We start from the raw sequence: 16635 nt of genomic DNA on the forward strand, positions 1-16635 counted from the left end.
CAACAGACATACATGCGTGGACACAGCACACGTACGAGAGAGCCGTGTCACCTGATGCACGGGACCTCAATGAAAAAGCAACAACAACAAAAAAAGTGTTGTTTAAAAAGGAGCACGTGTCTTTGTTCATTCATTCTTGAAACGAGGAGAAAGAGGCAATGACACACACATGTACTTACACACACTGCGATGAATCAGACATTTATCAGCCTGGATTTAAGAGCTCTCAAATTGTCCTGCATTTTATCTCAGCTCTGCCTCTGCACTTCACAAGCATACCTCTTGATACTCACTGCTCTCCACCCATTTACAGATCATTCCATGTCACTGACTGCTGCTGGTAGGTCCTCTGTAAGTACAGGGCACCAGCCTCAGGTGAAATCTTCCATTTTGACATTCACGCGGTTCGGTATTTGTGAAAAAACTGTTCGGTAGCACTTCTGCTATTAAAGATGGTGCACTGTTGTGACGAAATGTCAAAAGGAGCAAGGAAGGGGGAAGAAAGGAGACGGAACAGAGTGGGAGTGACAGAGCATCGGTTGCACTCTTGACTGCTTTGGTTTCATCTGATTCTGTCACCAGATTCTGTCGCCTCTGCAGTGTTCGTATAGGTTAGAAATTCCATGTAACCTGCTTATGCACATGCATGTTATTTCTGTATGTTTCTCTCTTTCCATTTTTATAGGTGCTGCATGGGAATTAAAAACCCCAGTCTTCCTAAGGGCTAGTATCCCTTTTTTTTTTTTTTTTAAAGCTGATGTGCACTTAACCTCAAAATGATTTTATAAATGCTCCCTTAATAACACATGCACAAGAAAATCCATCCAATTCTTCTTGCTACCTCTACCATGGGAGCAATTTAATACTTTCTCATCTCAAGGCTATTTATCTGTATCCACACCACTGGGGTTTTTCCTGTACTGTATGCCACACTTTTTTTTATTTTAACCAAAATTACTGTGTATTAAAAAGCAGAGTAGGCCAGCAAAAGCACTGCTGCCCACAACTTTGGCCCAAATACCACGTGCATTTGCAGATAACCTTGCCTGGTACTTAATTGATAAAAGAATGAGGAAAAGTGCTACTACAATAACAAAAAAATCTTTTATAACAAGTTATTTACCACACATTGCTGTTGCTCTCGAGGGTAGAGTCATAGTACGGTTAAAAAAGAAATACAAAGAAAAAGAAAGCACTCAGCTTTATTGTGTATCTTCAATAAATCTGCCTGTTTTCACTTCTTTAGTCTTTGTCCTCTGTCTAACGCTGTGTTCACTGTGTAAAACAATTTTTAAAAGTTTGTTTTTATAAATGATGCATGCCTCTGTCAGTCACAGCTGAGCAGTTCTGTACTGTTTCGTACTGAAGCCTTTGTATCACAATTTGATTCAAGTTCAAGTTTCATTATCGTAGTGCAGAACAACACTCTATGACTAAATTGCTGATGTTGTCCTTTTTATAAAAAGCAAACAGAAAAAAGTTAGAAATGAATGAATAAATAATCAAGTCACAAAAATAAAACAGAGTGGAAAGCGGATTATGAATGAAGCACCCTCGCAGCCTGCCTGAGGTAAGGAACGGCTTCAGCGTCTGGTAGCGCGACAGCTAATATTTCTGTAATGCTTGCCAGGCAGCAGCAAGGTGAACAGGCTGTGTCTGGGGTGGGTGTAGTTTTGTTGAACACACTGCTTTCTCTCTTTCTGGTCAGCCCATTGTCATTTCCTGGGGCATAAAATAATGCTGTTTTATGAGTTATCCACAAGGTGTCATTTGGTGCTGCACTGGGTTATGGCATTAGAGAGACGGGTCTGTCATCTACAAGCCTTCAATTTTCAAAGTGCAGGACTACTCTTCTGAAGGGGTGTATTGTACTTTGAGCCACGATCTTTCCTAAATCTAGCCAAGTACTTTTTAGTGTCTAAACCGAATCAGCAAGCGACAACGAAAGAGCAAATTGACTGAAAATGAAAAAAATCAGCAAGGGAAAATCAAAGTGCATCACACAAATGTCCAAATGGGATGAGAGCCGCCGTCTCATGAATGATACATCTGTGACATAACTCTTCCACCCCCCACCCCCCCAGCCTCCCAATGCAGGTTTTATAGGCCTTTAAAATGGGAAGAACCTGCCAGGAGCCAATACTGCTGGGACTATTGTGTTAAGGCACCCATGCTAAAAGACACTTAGTGCATAATGCTGAGACACAGGCAGCATGAAAAAGCAGAATTTGACTCTGGCTTTGTTTAGTGAGCAGCCTCAGATATATAGCAGGTGTACTTGGACACAATTTTTACAAGGTAATAGGCAAGTAGGTTGTTTCAAACGTGGTACAGAACTTGCTGCAAGTCAGTGAATTTCCTTTATTTTTTTTACAGGATCAGAAATTGCTGAAGATATCACTACGGGTGTGTGCGTTTGATGTATAGATTAAGGCCATATCACATTTGTCTGTGTCTCTACAAAGTCCTAGACTGTGTCCATGAAGGTGAGAGGGTTCTGGAGGGTTAAAGCAAAACCTGCATACCCCCCTTTCTTTCTTTTTTGCTGAACATAATTTGTGTTATCTTAAGTTTGGATTCATTGACTTTTTTCTGCAGAATGAATTTAGGACTGATCAGTTGCAATCAGTGGGTCTAAACTCTTTTTCTGTCTCTCTCTCATTTATTTTTGCAAATTATATGAAGAAAACTGACTATATTTGACACCCAGAAGCCCTCATTTTGTAAAACCCACTGAATTTGTATTATAAATCCAGTTCACCTTACTTACCATCTGCCTATTCTCACGTATAAGCCACTGACAAAGCAGGTTCTTTTTTCCACCCCAGGTGGATTTCATTACTTAATTATCATCCTGCTTTGCTGGCTATTTGAATGCACACTAGTTGAACCTATGAATAACTGAATTCAAATGGAAAAGCCTTCAGTCAAGGGAAAGAGGCTACTACTGTTATGTCTTGGATATGATTTACAGTAGATTGTTCACATTTTATGCATGCCCATGTGTACATTGGAAGGTTACTGGTTCTAACTATTGTTCCTCTGGTCTTGCTCTGGTCAGCATATACATTATCAATTATAATCTTAAGAAGGAAAAGCCAGAGATACAACATAAAGAATGAAATGAAGAAATAAATGTCAGACAGCTGAAGGCACAAGGTAGCTGAATTTAAACTTTAAAACATCTAATATATATGGACTCTTCATGGAATATCTGCTTCAACATTATGAATAGAAATAGCCAGAAACAGGTCATCTGGTGTTAAAGTGGTTTTAAGCTTTAGACAGGTGGTGTACTGTAAGTAAACTGCATCGTGTTATATTGCAGCGTTCTGCTTGGAAACTTGGGTTTTGGAATTCATGTGGATGTTACTTTGCTACCTACCATCCATGTGACTGGTCCATACTCTGTAACATGACACATTGTTCAGAAGCAGTTCAAAGATTATTACAAGGTGTTGAGCCAGACTCCAAACCCCCCACATCCCAAACTGATTGAGCATCCACAGGATGTGCCAGAACACGCCAGACACACACAGACCCCCCACACCATCAATAAAGTACAAGACACAAAAGATTAGCTGCTAGATACCTGAAAATCTCCTGTATGCATGCAGTCAGAGCAGTTTTGGTAACACAATAACTACAGTTTTAGTCAGATGGCTGTGCTGTTGTAGGTGAGTAGTGTATAGGAAATGACTAGCATCTGCATTTATTATGCCAGTACCAATGGCTGGTGGTTGCTTAGTAACTCTCATCTCAAGTTAAGTCTGCAAATGTTGACTTCCTCATATAATACAACCTTTGTGAAAAAAAACAAAAAAGACTTCACAGCACAAACAAAAGCGTACTATCTGTAGGAACACGTGAAGATGTTTTAAGACACAAATACAATGGAGAAACAACACTTTTTCTGTGTAGGTTTCTTATGTATCTAGATAGTATTCTTTCAAAGAAAAATATTGGCATCTACTATAGTTTTCATTCACCTCTGTTCTCCTTGCATACCATCCATTTTTATTCAAGTCAATTTGATTTAACAGTCAAATATGATTTCACATACTACAGGGATCACTAAGGACGCAAACTAAAGAAGCGTATGTGTTCAACAAGGAAGATTTGTATTTACTCATCTGGCTACATTTCTTGGTGTTTAGGCTGCCAATCTGTTTTTTACATCACTTATGCTGTCCCACACTTTCAAACTCAAATCTGTCATCATCACTCTGTACCAATCATATCCTTGCATGCTTTTTGCAAGCCAGTCTGCCTCTGTTTCATGTCCTGGATTCTGCTCTGCTATGTGGCATTGAAGTCTAATTGACAGATTCAGTAAATGATGTTTAGTTCTTTTAAATGATCTCTCCTTATTGAATTGTCAATTGGCCACTTTACAGCTGTTTGCATACTGTATTTATGAATTTAAAAAAAATGTTTTCACTCACCAAGCCAAATCTTTGAATCCAGCCATTTCAATCACTTCTACAGGCCTCAGGTGTGTAAAATCAATTAGCTAACAATACAGACTGCTGCTACAAACACCAGTGAAAGACTAGGTCGCTCTAAGGAGCTCAGTGAATTCCAGTGTATTACCTTGATAGGATGCCACAAGTCCGGTTGTTAAACTTCTTCACTACTAAATATTTCACACTTGTTAGTGGTATTATAACAAAATGGAAGAATTTTGGAAAGAGAGCAACTCAGCTACAACGTGGTAGGCCATGTAAAATCACAGAGTGGGGTTGGCTGATGCTGAGACACTCAGTGCGCAGTGTTCGATTTTCTTCAGCGAATAGTTACAGACCCCCAAACTTCATGAGGCCTTTAGATTAGCTCAAGAACAGTGCACAAAGAGCTTCATCAGTGCACTGCAAATTTTGAGATGCAATGATGTAAGCCATACCAACACTGGACTCTAGGAGAGAAGAGTTGCACTTGTCTGCCTGGAAATCTGATAGATCAGTTTGGGTTAGGCAGTGGCTACGAGAACAGTACTTGTCTGGCTGCATTGTGCCAAGTCTAAAATTTTGTGGAGAGGAGATTATGGAGTGGGGTTGCTTTTCAGGAGTTGGATGAGCAAGTTTGATGTGGAAGAAGTTGACTGGCCTGCACAGAGTCCCGACCTCAACCCGGTAGAACAGCTTTGGGAGACAGCTTTCTCATACAACATCAGTGTCTGACCTCACAAATGTGCTTCTGGAAGAATGGTCAAAAATTCTGATAAACCCACTCCTAAACCTTGTGGAATGCCTTCTCAGTGGAGTTGAAGCTCTTATAGCTACAAAGGGTGGGCTGACATCATATTAAACCCTATAGATTAAGAATGTCACTCAAATTCATATGCGTGTGAAGACAGATGGCCAAATACTTTTGGGAATATAGTGTAAGAGGAGGTACATTTCATACTCTAACCCTGCATGTACCCTCACTAGTATTTCCCATTACTTTTAATATGAACAAAAAAGTAATAGAAATAAAAAGAACCTTTCATGATTAGGAGAACAGGTACAGTTAGAACAGATGCATTGGGACTGTATCTATTCAATAGTTATTCATGTCATCAGTTCATATTTATAATAATGAATTCAGCTAAGTAATGAAAGGATTATTTTTGTTTAAAAGAATTCGGTGTAATTTGAAGCATAAGTCACCCCACTCAGCACTCAGATTGCGTTTTAATAGTGTTGATAAACAGAAATCACCTGATCTTAGCAATCTGCTTTGTTTTGATCTTTTGGTAGCTGAGAAATTTAAATTAATTAGCAACAAATGGCAAACTAAATTGAATGAAACACAGCAATCAGATTTGTGGTTTAAAGGGAGAAGAGCACAAGGTGATGGAATATGTTTGCAGTTCTTCTATGCAAAAGCGTGTTTCCTGTGGCACCTCGTCCTTTAATGATCGTTAATCCAGATGTGCGCTGAGGGCTTTTTTTTTTTAATGCCAAGTGGGAAATTGAATATCATCATTCTTTTGCTGAGGACTAATGTTGTGCCGTTGACAAGTTTGCTTACGTCAACAGTTTCTTAAATAAACCCAACAATACAACAGCCTTGCTATAAATTCTACAATTATTGAAATTCACAGTGTCATATGATTGACATTTAAAAAAAAAACAAATCTGCCCAGACTGTGGATTAATGAGATTTGCTTATGCTTGACATAACATGACATTTTCCCATTTAAAGCATATAATAATGCTTTAAGAACGTCTGTTCTATTCAGGCAGGTCAAGCTCAGCTGTTGTACCAGCAAACCTGGTATGCTAACACATCAACACACCCAGTTTGCCTGCTTTGTTCTGCATTGGGTCATGATGATGTATCTGCCTCCCACTTTCCATGTATAGAAGGGTGGAGCAGTGTGCTTTCTCCACCTTATGCATGTACTTTCATAAAATGCCCAAGCCAAGTTGTGGCTAAGCCGGGTTGCTGCCTATATAATCAAAATGTATTTATTATGAGATTAGATAGTACTTGCGATTGTTTTATTGTACTTTTTATATTTTACATTTATATTTATTATTGAATCTTGCACCAAAGGAGTGGCACTCCGATTTCGTTGTACTCTGTACAATGACAATAAAGGCTATTCTATTCTATTCTATTCTTTTCTATTCTATTCTAGATTAAGAAATACTTTAATCCCATATTTAGGAAACATTTGAAGTGACTACTACTACTAATAATAATAATCCATCCATCCATTCTCAGGTACTGGATTCAGTTAAATGTCTGTGTGATTGTATAGGAATTTCTTTTACTTATGTATTAATCACATTATTTTATTGTATGATGCCTTGGTGCCACTGGATTTTAACATGTCTCACACTCATACAGTAAGACAAATGGTGGGGGTCTAGTAAGGAAGTTGGGGGGAAGCAGACAACTTCACAGGAAGAATCTTTTGTCTCTTTGAGGACTCTGGGAAGGTAGCAAGGGAGTGTGAACCTTAAGGTGTGAAACAGCTGTGTACTGCCTTTTGTTCCTCAAGAAGGCATTTAACTGAGAGCCATGTTAGGCTCGAGAGACTCTGCTGGCCGTCTGCCCCGCGGTCATGCACGCTCTCCACAAGCGTGGTTTGTCTGTTCTTTGTGTTTTGATTAAAGAATGTTAGCTACCGCTCACCGCTCGTCTGCAGGCTTTATTTAATGGAAAACTTCGACAACAGTAATATTGCCTATAAAGGTATAAAGTCCTTGCTGTGTATACAGCTTTGACAGTCGGATGATGTCTTAATTTTTTTCCGAGTGAACTTTGCTCATATTGATCTACTTCTCTAAACCATTAGTCATCATTTCCAGCAATCATGACTGTGTAAAAATAGATGTGTAAAAAGAACAACACGTATGTGCTGCATATCTGTGTGTCTGTATAAGTGAGTGATTACTCCTAAAAAATCCTAATGTTTTTGTTCACAGCATTGTTTTTTTTGTTTCCTTGTTTGATTTTAAATATCAAAAAAACTCTTTGAAATTACTTACTAGGCCTGATGTCAGTGTAGCAGTGTTCTGTCTAATTCACATACCGAACTTTCAGGGCACGGATATATGATGATTGATGTTCACCCCAGGTGTGGCAATCGACCAGGTCTCTGTCTTTCTCTTTCAGTCTCTTGGTGGAGGCTTATGGTAAAGATGGCTTGTCAGGTGCCTCGTGGGCACTCGCAGTTCACTGCAGCTGAGGAGAATAGACATCTGGTTGACAGCCTCTCATTTTTACTGTGAACAGGATTAGGTCCACCGCCTGGAAATAAAATTATTTTACTCCACCCAACAAATCGGCAGATGAGAAATCAGCTATGAAAGATCCTCATCATTAGCCATCTTAAAAGCTTGCACAGGCTTTGTGAAGATTTTGCAGTTGTAGAGTTTGTTTCAGCATCACAAACCAGGCGATTTGCATCCATCATTAGCCTCACTCAGACAGAAGATACTTTCAATCCTTTTCCTAAAACACTTGATCTACAGTAAGCTACTGTCCTTGAATACCATCAAGGCTTTGTTTCATATTTCACTTTAATTATTTAAAAAATACATTTTAAAGTTGGTTAAAGTACATTTTTACATAAAACATGTAGGCTAGGTTTTGTTTGTAGTGTAAAGTCATCTTTCACTAACCTTTTTAACCGCCTACCCTAACAACACAGTGCGTATTGGATTTATAAGCTGCACAAGGTTTGATGGAAGGAAAAAGAACTGTCATGTTCTTTAACTGCAAGGTACTGGCAGTTCTGATTTACTTTTATAACAGGGCTTCTCTTACACATTTTACTTTGGCAGGCTGTTCAGGTATGTTTTTGTTTTCTCATCAGTCCCTGAGAGAGACACCAGTAGTGATCGCTGCTAACCAGCTGTCCCTGCTTCTTTCCATCTTGTGAGTCTGTGCCACTGGGCTAGCTGGGCATGCTGCTTTTCAAGTGAGTCTCTCATAGATCACCAGACTCCATCCAGCTCCACCAGGGAAACTCTAAGCTGGACCTGGTGCAGGTGGAGAACTACTTCGTGTGTCACCAAGGATGCGCAGCAAAACAAAGACTACCATCTGCAATCGACCTACAGGATAAGAGACTCACTGGCAGGTACCTGGCTATAGTGCTTGATACGTGTAACAAAATACGTTGCACTATGGTGTTCTTCTCTCTCTCTCTCTCTCTCTTATATAAATATATAATGTGTGTCTCCATGTGTTCATTCCTTGTATGCTAGTTTGTTCAAACCCTTGCCAAGAATTGGAAGCTTCTTTTCCCATTTTCCTTTTCTCCATCCTGCCCTTGACTGTTACCACACTTCCCTGGACTAATCAAGCTTCACTTGCAAAAAGCATCCCGACTGATAATCAGAACAGTTGTGATTTAACGTTAGCATTCCTGCTTGTGTATCTTGTATTTGCAATGTTTGTATCTCTTGTATCACTTGCTGTCTAATACTTAACTTGCCTGTCTTGTGTACTACCTTCTTGTTTGTAGTGAAATGCTTCTGCTCATGGCTATAAAGGTACTCTGAGCTTGGAGATTGGGTCAACTCGTCAGAAAGCTATCCAGCTGTTCTTAGGATATTTAAAAGTGTAACAGGAGACAGAGCATTCAGCTTTCAGGTCCCTCTTCTATGAAACCAGCTCCTAGATAGAATTTAGGAGACAGACACCCTCTTCACTTTTAAGAGTAGGCTTAAAACTTTCCTTTTTGATATAGCTTATAGTTAGAACTTGATAAGGTGACCCTGAATCCTCCCTATGCTGCAGTATGCCTAGTCTAGTGAAGGCTTCCCATGATGTTTCTTCTTTGCTAATCTCTTTTCATTCACTTTGTGTTTATACACACAAACTCTGCATTTAATCGGTAGTTATAATTAGTCTCTGGCTCTGTTCCACAGTGTGTCTTTTGTCCTGATTCCCTCCCCTCACTCCCAACCGGACAAAGCAGATGGCTCTCCTTGAGCCTTGTTTGGCCGGAGGTTTCTTTCTGTTAAAAGGGAGTTTTTCCTTCCCACCGTCGCCAAGTGTTACCCGTAGGGGTCGTCTGATTGTTGGGGTTTTCTCTGCAGTGTTGTAGGTTCTTTATCATACAACATAAAGTGCCTCAAGGCAAATGATGTTGTAGTTTGGTGCTATTTAGATAAAAAAAAAAAAGAATTTGAATTAAATAGATTTTCAGTGTCTGCAGTTATGTGTGTAATACATGAAATTTAATCTGGGAGAATACTTGATTTGTGGTTAAGTAGTGCCTATTTGACAATTTGTTAATTTTAAAAATGGAAAAAGTAAAAATAAATTCACAAAATTCATGTTTAGTGGTAGCGCTGATCACCACCGTGATGGCCACATGTAGAGCTGACTCAGCTTGTATTATTTTCCAAAACATCGTAAAAGTAGGACAGAGTACTGTAAAGCCTTTTCTCTCTTTACAAAATTCTGAAATTTGTGTCGCAGCTGTGACAGAAACAAAATGGCTCTGGAAGCAGCTTGTTGACAGGAAGCCAAACAGACACGCCTGCATGCACCAGTTAGTTATTTCTAGGTTACATTTTACTTCAATTTTTTTCTCATTCCACTGGAAGCTTGGGTTGGCATAATGGCTGCTGCCTGCTGGTCATTTTCCCTTTCTCAATTTTGTTGTTGGGGTCTCTTGGCTGACTAAGTGCTCCAAATGGATTCCGCCTCCTGCCAGGCTCCCTCTTTCTTCCTCTATCTCTCCCTATCTCTTTGTGGCTCACTCCCACCCTTCAGCCACTGCTCTCTCTCATAACATTTTACATGTTAAGAAATAAAATTGGGCCAGTAGACAATAGATGTTGGAAGATGAGTGCGGAGTGAAGCGCATGCACTGGAGCTAATGGCCACCAAAGGACTTAGAACCACAACCCAGAGATAGGCTTTTCATTATCTAGCAGGTCAATATATAAATATAAACTTGCTTATTAGCCAAAGCGACAAACTGCAAACCATAATTAAATTATACTCCACAAACATTTCAAATTCAAGACTACTGCGTGGTCATGTCACATCTTTGGATGTGTATAAGTGCTGGAATCAACTCAACTTTTTCTTTCTGGAGTGAAAACAAAGTAATGTTGGAGGAAGCAAGCTGGGAAAAAAGGAAGAAGAAAGAGGATTTTAAAGTTAAACTGCAGGCTGATATTTTTGCCTCCTGTCTTTTTTCGTCTGTGATGGGCTGGCAGCTGCTGCCAATGCAGGCTTCCAGTTCAACAAACATCTGGGTGTCTCAGATCTACTTTGCCTGCTAAATGCGTGCAAAAAGAGCGAAGCAGAGAGGAACAAGCTGCATAATAACACTGGTCTAAAGGTGAATGATAAAAATGTGGTGGAGAGGAGAGTGAAAATAGAGGGAAAAGGAGCCGCTGCAGTGCTGCAGTACAGTTTATTGCAATATCATCAACAGTAGAATTTGAATATGTAAAATGTTTTTAAAAAGGGAAATAAACACCACTACATGCTGACTTCACAGAAGATTCTTTAGGCAAGCATCTCAATTATATAGTTTTGTGGGGGGTTTTGTCTTTGTCTTTCTTTTTTCCCCCCCTCAACCATAATCTCTTGATTTGGATGTCCATATGCAACTCATATAGACATGTATCGATCAGGCTTTTTATTTTTTCCAGTGTTTTGGTCTTATCTACTGTGCAGCGTTTGGGCAAATGCCTAAATCATCCAGCACGTATTCCAGGTGGTCCACATATCTGCATGATGCTTACGTCCATAGTTGATTGGATTCCGTTATCTCGGTAATTGTTTTAATCAGCCAATCACAATTAGTCTGCAGGAAAAATGGACTGAGAGGCCGGAGGAGAGAGAGGCAAGGAGACAAGGGGGTGGAGGGGGGCATTACTAATTGTGCTTTTTTTTTTCCCTTCTTCTTTTTCTAGAGTGCTTTATTTTCATCCTGGTGAATGACCGAAAAAACAGGCAAACTCAATTCATTTTAACTGAGGTCAGCTTGTAACGAGCAACTGGAAGATCTATTTTTGTCACAGACAAAATGCATTATCAGCCCAGCTGTCAGTCAGGCATCTGCCATCTAATTGCGTCTTTTTTTTGACCCAACAATAAAGCCCAATGAACACGAGTGCACTCTTTGGAACATGAAGTGGTTTACATAGAAAATGCTGAATAATGTTAGACCCCAGAGAATTGACTGAATAGCCTTACAGTTCTATTTTTGCATGAAAGGAGGTCTTGCTTTTGGTTACGTGTGGCCATTTTTTCTTCTTTTTGCAAACATTTTGGTGAATAATTATTGAAAAGTTTTCATTTTGAGAAGCATATACCCAGAGTAGCTTAACAATTTTAATCACAGCGTTGATATGCAAATCATTTCACTGATTGGTGCAGTGGGAATAAGTTGCCTGTTTTGAATTGATAATGAACTCAATTTCCTCATTTCAGCACCTAAAAAATTGCGATCCCGGGGAAAGGATTATCAGTACTTCTTTAGCTCTGAGTAAGCTTGACTCCTTATCAGCTAATCAGACTACTCTAAGGGGTATTGAGGCAGTAGTAACATTTTAGCGCCATAATACTTTTAGTGCTTTCTTTTTTCTTTGTTCTTGGATGCTCTTGAAATTCACAGTGAATCTTTTGCTTTAGTTTGAAGCTTAAACATCCAATTCTCCAAAATATTACTCAGTCTAAGGCTGTAATCCATCAGTGCTGCTTGAGCAGTGCTGTTTATTTTAGGACGTTTTTAAAATCTATTGATGCTCAAAGAAGGAATTGATGCTTTTTTGTGTCTCTCGTGTTCAAAGGAAGATTTAATGGGCTGAGAGATGCCGAATGCTCTTAAGCAGGTCCTATTCACTGTGTATCTCAAGTATATCTCAAATTATCAAATCAGAAAGGTAGCAAAGAACATATAACAAGAGTGTATTAATGCATCACCCAAGAATTCCTAGAAAGTTCACAATGAGTAATACGGTTATTTTCATCTTTTTTTTGGTGTTTGCATAATCATTGTTAAGTGTTTGTTCATGTGAAATGATTATAGATTAAGTTTAATTTCATTTCCTACTGCACCCACACTGATTTGGCTACCTTTTCTTTTTAATTCCAATGATAACGTTTTACAGTATAATATCTGAATTCAGCTGTACATTAGATTGGATGCCAGCAGCTGTAGCACTGTTTTAGGTCTCCTGCTTTATGGTGTCAATCAGAGCAAGAGTGAAACTGAACTGAAAATAGAATAATCAATCTCTTCCTGATCAATTCTTGAAAAATACAGGTGCCCCACTTTCTCCTATCCTTTATTTTTAAATGTACCTACGTTTATGTTTTATCTGTTGCATCCCATGGGATTCATAGCCAACACTGGCTGCCTAAAAAGGGAATCTTTTAATGCTGCGCTTGTTTCCACATTTAAGTGCATAGTGAGTATTTATAGTTTAGTTGTACAAAATAGGATCTAATTGCAAAATGGAAAAAGAAGGAAAAATATGGAATGAAAACAGCTTCTGCGAGCATGCCCATACGTTTTCTAAAATGCAGCTAAGCAATCCACTGAAAGTGATGCATGTTTAAGTTAAGCTGAGTGAAATATATTTTGTTATTTCTCAAAGCCTGCGAGCATTAAAGCCAATGGTAAATTAAAGTCTTATATTTATTTATTTAACATTGTCACCTAAGGCATTTGTGTGTTGCTGTGAGCACAGAGGCACCATTACTGGCCTGTAAGGATTGTGAATCATGCAAACCAACTCCAAGAAAAAGAAATATGGAGATGAAAATAAGCGTAAGTTGAAACTTCCATCTGAAGTAACAGGAACTCGTTTTTTATGGAATCGATTTTTCATATAGTCATTATAATATATACTGAACTTATCTGAGCTTGTTTGTGCAAACTATCATATTCTTCCTTTGGTTTATTTATTTTTTAATCCCATGACTTTTGCTTGCTACTGCTTCGGTTTTGTATTTTAAGCATCACTTTTGTTCTTCAACTAACCTAGCTCAAGCCTACAACTAAAATGTATACATATAAAACAAGGTGTATTTTATTTAACCCTAATCTTTTGCAAAACATTAAAGGCAACCTATAACAAGGTTTTCACTGCTGTGAGACAAAGATGCTTAAATTAAGTAGAATACCTGGGATATCTCTGGGGAGGCCAAACTGATAATGTTTGATGGTGTGTTTTTTTTAGTCCATATGGTTTTACTACAGTGTTTGCAGTGTGCTGGATATCACTTGCATGCTTAAAAAAAATAAGCTATTGCTAATGAGACACTTTAAATATGCAGGTTTTTTAAATTTATTTTTAGGACTGACACTTCTTCTTTTGTCCTCCAGCTTTCCGGTTTATAATATACTTAACGATTATCAATAGCATTTTTAAAATAAACTTTGCAAAATACACAAAAATGTGGCTCTTTGGAAGTAAACTTTAAACAAATGAGGGGTGACTCAAGATTTTAGCACAATACTGTACATCATGGTCTTTCAGCTGACATGATGAAGTTCCTGATGTTAAGAGCATACCAGGCTACTGAGAAGGCTGATGTCCAGTCATGTATATGTCCCTTTGCTTTTAACTGTACCAGTGGCAGAATATCCAGTACATGAAAGCATTAAGTCCTTTATCGACTTCATGCCAGTTACATGAAGAACTCTTTGCTAACCTCCCTGCAGCACACAAAGTATTTGGCATTTATCTCTGTCTGCCACAACTCTTTTTTTTACTGAATATCAATTAGCTTTACCTTTAAACTTTGTTTTCCTCATCTCACATGATCTACCACTTTGTGTGAGATGGGCTGATTTTCTTTGTAGCCATAAATCCCATATGATCTCTAGAAAAAGAAAAAAAAAGATTAAGATGTGTGCAGAGATATCAGCGGTAGAGATAGTGTTTGAAAGGATTTGGGATAGGAGGGAGGAAAGTGCTTGCGAAGACAAATGTTCCTGTTTGTCCGTTGTTCTCAGATTCAGGTCCATATCGTAGCTCTGGGTTATATAGGCTGCTTTATCATTTCAGAGGGAAACAGACTTTTCCTCATCTTTCTCTGACCTCCACTCCTCCCCAGGTTGCCACCCAGAAATAGGGATGTGAACAATTATGTAGTCTTCACATCTTTCCTCTTTGCAACCTGAGAGATGGATCAATGAGGACAGCACGATCACAAGAGCAGAGGGGTTGGAGGTGTTGGTTGGCTCAGATATGGATCAAATTTAACTTGGCATCCAGCAAATGAATCCCAGAGGGGGTACTGGGATGGAGAAACCTTGCAATAAATCAATTTTAGCTCAGCATGCATACTGCAATCAGGAAAGGGTGAGGGGACAAGGTGGTGAAAGAGAAATCAATCAGCTTGGATGATCTCAAAGGAAAGAGGTTTTTTTTTCAACTTTAAAAAAAAAAATCTCACTTGTTACACACTGACATGAACAAACTGGCACTTACATGTTCTAACAGAAAGAACAGCAGGTAGATAGAGATGTGTCAAACCATGGGCAGACTGTGTTTTTGCCTAGCCAGGCTACTGTGTGTGTGTGTGTGTGTATGTGTGTGTGTATGTGTGTGTGTGTGTGTGTGTGTGTGTCTGTGTCTGTCTGTCTACATGTGATACGAAGTCAGCAGGAGTCTAGATTGGATGGTGTTATGTAGTGCACAGTCAACATGAGTCCAGATAGTAAAGGAGGAGAATGCCATTAGAGATAGGAGGCTTATTCTGTGGCTGTCTCTAATGCAAGGCTACTGAGCCAGTCAACCACAGCCTGCTTATCATGTTACACAATAGTACACGCACATCACAGTTTTCCTCAGGCAGTCCATCCAACCTCTTTGACATAAAAAGGTAGTAATTTGATGTCCATTCACAATAAAACACATCAGATGAAAAGATGTCTGAATGACGTAACCGTGGAGTTGCTGTATATGTGTTAAGCACATGTCTTGTTATTTCTTATTCATATCAAATTTTCAGTAGCCAGTCACTAAATATGCTGTAAAATGACTGTAATCAACCACAATTTAAATTAACCTGTCTTATATTTTGTATCATAACCTCAGGTTAAATCATGTCGACAGGATCACGTAGTGTTTACAACTTTTTCTTGTTTTAATCAGTGATTCGATGCAACTGCATTAAATTCTACTGCATAAAATTCCCTATTTCTTGAAATCTTCTCTCCCCCCCTCCCCCACAAAATAAGCAATAGCAAAATTCACTATTGGATTTCCCAATTGACATGACTGTGGCAGATAAAAGAAGTGCCCTCCATCAAGAAAACTCCCCGGTGGCTGCAGCCTCCCCAAGTAGGATAGGGTGCCCCACCAGTCTCCTCAGGAATGGTTTACGAAACGTGAAAAAGAGTAAAAGACATTAACCCAGCAATCAGATTACCCCGAAGTCTTTCAAACTTCCAAGTAGGTCCTAGTTGAAACAGAATAAGACTCATAGTAACTGCAGCTACCATCGTAGTCACTAATACAAGTGCTTTTGTCCACTCAGTGCTTTATATTTTTACTTTTCTCTGTTTTAGTCTGCACCAGATGGTGAGGGAAATATCAAGGTTTTCAACTGATAAATGCTCCATTACATTCATCAGCTGCTAGCAGATGAATCAGCTAGCTGATGAATATAATGCCTGCCTGCTTTCTGTTGTGGGCCAGTTAGTGAACAGTGAGTTTACCGAAGCTTTTTCAATAACAGCTGCTTGTTGTGGATAATGGGAATGCCGGAGTGGAATCAAAATAGTAAAACTGCACAATGTAAAAGCAAAACAGTAAGCTGAAGGCTTTTAGATTATACTACAGTATAATATACTTTCTTAACCATGTACTAAAATTTTTACAAAAAGTGTTACGGCGGGTATTTTAAGTTATAGTAATCATTCCTGTCCTTGTGTTGTTACTATATATGTACCTTAACTCTCCCTGTATATGAAGTCTTTGCTCCTGGTGACATTTTGATGTGTTATGGCATTTATTGATGTGTCCTGAAGCCCATCACTAAGACTCTGTCTGAGATTGTGTCCACTAGGATGGAAGGGTTTAAGGCGGAGTGGTGGTTCGGGGTAAGTAGTAATACGATGGCACCTATCCAAGATGGCGGCCAACCAAACCGGTTTGACAACCGGTTTGACCGGTTTCGTGCGTGTGCGCATGCGCGTTCGGCAAT

The sequence above is a fragment of the Pundamilia nyererei genome, unplaced genomic scaffold (genome assembly GCF_000239375.1).
Source record: "Pundamilia nyererei isolate P.nyererei 1_Seehausen unplaced genomic scaffold, PunNye1.0 scaffold00030, whole genome shotgun sequence".
In the NCBI taxonomy this organism is placed as follows: Eukaryota; Metazoa; Chordata; class Actinopteri; order Cichliformes; family Cichlidae; genus Pundamilia; species Pundamilia nyererei.